Source organism: Jaculus jaculus, chromosome 9, assembly GCF_020740685.1.
Source record: "Jaculus jaculus isolate mJacJac1 chromosome 9, mJacJac1.mat.Y.cur, whole genome shotgun sequence".
NCBI lineage: Eukaryota > Metazoa > Chordata > Mammalia > Rodentia > Dipodidae > Jaculus > Jaculus jaculus.
In genome coordinates this window covers 108,024,813-108,027,875 of record NC_059110.1, presented here as the reverse complement: position 1 = coordinate 108,027,875, position 3,063 = coordinate 108,024,813, and the positions used below count along the sequence as shown (strand labels likewise).

The 3,063-nt window shown below is 44.1% G+C and overlaps 1 non-coding gene across 1 annotated transcript; it reads right to left on the bottom strand.

The window, feature by feature from the left end:
* Nucleotides 1–2,456: 2,456 nt before the first annotated feature.
* LOC123463784 lies at nucleotides 2,457–2,562 on the bottom strand. Its single transcript, XR_006639168.1, has one exon. It is a non-coding gene; the product is annotated as a U6 spliceosomal RNA (small nuclear RNA).
* Nucleotides 2,563–3,063: the final 501 nt, after the last annotated feature.

Below are 3,063 nucleotides of genomic sequence, written 5' to 3'. Positions count from 1 at the left end.
CTCCCCTCTCAATTAGTCTCATTTATTTATTTATTTTAGTTTTTCAAGGTAGGGTCTCACTCTGGTCCAGGCTGTCCTGGAATTAACTATGTAGTCTCAGGGTGGCCTCGAATTCACGGTGATCCTCCTACCTCTGCCTCTCGAGTGCTGGGATTAAAGGCGTGTGCCACCATGCCCGGCTAGTCTCTTTTATGTTGATGTCATCATGTTTTCCTCCTATTATGAGGGTCCTGTGTAGGTAGTACCATGCATTGCAAGATCATGGATATCCAGGCCATTTTGTGTCTGGAAGATTGCATTGTAAGCAGTCCTACCTTTCCTTTGACTCTTACATTCTTTCTGTCACTTCTTCCACAATGGACCTTGAGCCTTGGAGGGTGTGATAGAGAAGTTTCAGGGTTGAACACTCCTCTGTCACTTCTCAGCAGTACAGTGCCTTTGGAGTCATCCCAAGGTCACTGCCATCTGAAAAGAGAAGCTTCTATAATCCACAAGTGAGAGTAGTATTAGTATATAGGTATGAACATTAAGAGAAGTGCTTACTGGACAGTTTGGTGAGCATAATATATGCATTTAGCCAGACACCAGCAGGTGTTATACCCCTAGGGCTCATGATCTCTCCCATCATAGGTTTTTCAGTACCTGGCATGTATTCCCTCCCATGGAGTGGGCTTCCAGTGAGCAGCTGGATTCTTCCATAACAGACATCCCATTATTGCACCTTTTGGCTCATTTGACCTAGCTGGCCAAACTCAAGGCTTGCAGTGTCCACTTTTGTTTATCTCCATTGATGACTTCTCTTTCCCATAGAGCTGCATGCATCTGTAGTTTGTTTGCAGTGGCTAGGGGTCCTGATACATCCATTCACTCTCTCTCTTCTCTCTCACTCTCTACTTGTAAGTAAATAAAAAGTAAAAGGAGGGGCTGGAGAGATGGCTTAACAGTTAAGGCACTTGCCTGTGAAGCCTTTTAAAGACCCATGTTCGGTTCCCCAATAACCACATAAGCCAGATACACATGGTGGTGCATGCATCTGGAGTTCTTTTACAGTGGTTAGAGGCCCTGGCAAGTCCACTCTCTCTCTCTCTCTCTCTCTAATAAAATAAATTTAAAAAATAAAGAGGGCTGGAGAGAGGGCTTACATGGTTAAGGCATTTGCCTGCAAAGCCAAAGGATCCCAGTTCTGTTCTCCAGGACCCACGTAAGCCAAATGCACAAAGGGGTGCATATATCTGGAGTTCCTTTGCAGTGGCTGGAGGCCCTGGTGTACCCATTCTTTCTCTCTGCTTCTTTCTCTCAAATAAACAAATAAAATATATTTAAAATAAATAAATAAAGAGGGCTGGACAGATGGCTTACCAGTTAAGGCACTTGCCTGTGAAGTGTAAAGTCCCAGGTTCAATTCCCCAAAACCCTCATAAGCCAGATGCACATGTAGCACATACATCTGCAGTTCATTTGCAGAGGCTGGACACCTTGGCATGCCGTTCTTTCCCTCTCAAATAAATAAAAATCAAACATTTTTTAAAAAAAATAAGATAAATCAGGCATGGTGGTTAATGCCTTTAATCCCAGCACTTGGGAGGCAGAGGTAGGAGGATTGCCCTGAGTTCGAGGCCACCCTAAGACTCCATAGTGAATTCCAGGTCAGCCCAGGCTAGAGTGAAACCCTACCTTGAAAAAAAAAAATTACATATATATATGAAATAAGAGAGAGAGAGACCTTAGGACTGGAGAGATGGTTCAGCTGTTAAAGGCACTTACTTGCAAAGCCTGGTAAGCTGAGATTCCCCAGTATCTGTGTAAAGGCAGATGCACAAGTGGCGCATGTGAATGGCAAGAGGCCCTGGGGTGCCTGTATTTGCTCTGTCTGCCTCTTTGTCTCTCTCTCAAATAAATAAGTGCTTTTTTTTTCTAATAATGAAACCTTGGGGACTGGACAGATGGCTCAGCAGTTAAAGTGTTTGCCTCCAAAGTATAGTGATGTGGGTTTGATTCCCCAGTAGCCACATAAAGCCAGGCATAGAAGGTAATGCCTATGCCTGGAGTTCATTTGCAGTGGCCAGAGGCTCTGGCACCCATAGTCATATTCTTTCTTTCTCTCTTTCTCCTTGCAAATAAATAAAAAAATTTTTAGAAATGAGACCTTGGTGAGCTGGGCATGGTGGCACATTCCTTTAATCCCAGTGCACTGGGGAGGCAGAGGTTGGAGGATCACCATGAGTTCGAGGCTACCCTGAGACTATATAGTTAATTCCAGGTCAGCCTGGGCCAGAGTGATAGCAGTTAAGGTACTTGCCTAAAAAGCTTAATGACCTGGGTTCAATTACCCTGTACCTCCATAAAGCCAGATGCACAAAGTGGCCCATTCACCTGAAGTTTCATTTGCAGTGGCTAGAGGCTCCGGTATGCCCATCTTCCCCACTCTGTCTCTATGTCTTTTAGTTTAAAAAAAAAAAAAAATGGAGTGCTTCACGAATTTGCAAGTCATCCTTGCGCAGGGGCCATGCTAATCTTGTCAGTATCATTCCAAGCACCTCTATCTCTTTTCTTGCAAATAAATGAATATGTGTGTGTGTGTGTGTGTTTGGTTTTCTTGTTGTAGTTTTTTGTTTTTTGTTTTGGTTTTTCGAGGTAGGGTAGAGCAGAGAGAGAATGAGAATACCAGGAGCTCTTACCACTACAAATGAACTCCAGATGCATGCACCACTTTGTGTATCTGGCTTTATGTGGGTACTGAGAAATTGAAGCTGGGATGTCAGGCTTTACAGATAAGTACTTTTAACCACTGAACCATCTTTCCAGACCCCTAACATTGTTTTTGGAGGGGGAGGTTTTTGAGGTAGGGTCTCACTCAAGCCCAGGGTGACCTGGAATTCACTATGTAGTCTCAGTCTGGTCTATAACTCACAGTGATCCTCCTACCTCTGTCTACTGAATGCTGGAGTCAAAGGTGTGTGCCAAAACGCCCAGCCTAACACTTTTGTTGTTGTTTGTTTTTTTGAGGTAGGGACCAGGCTGACCTGGAATTTGCTATGTAGTCTCAGGATGGCCTCGAACTCA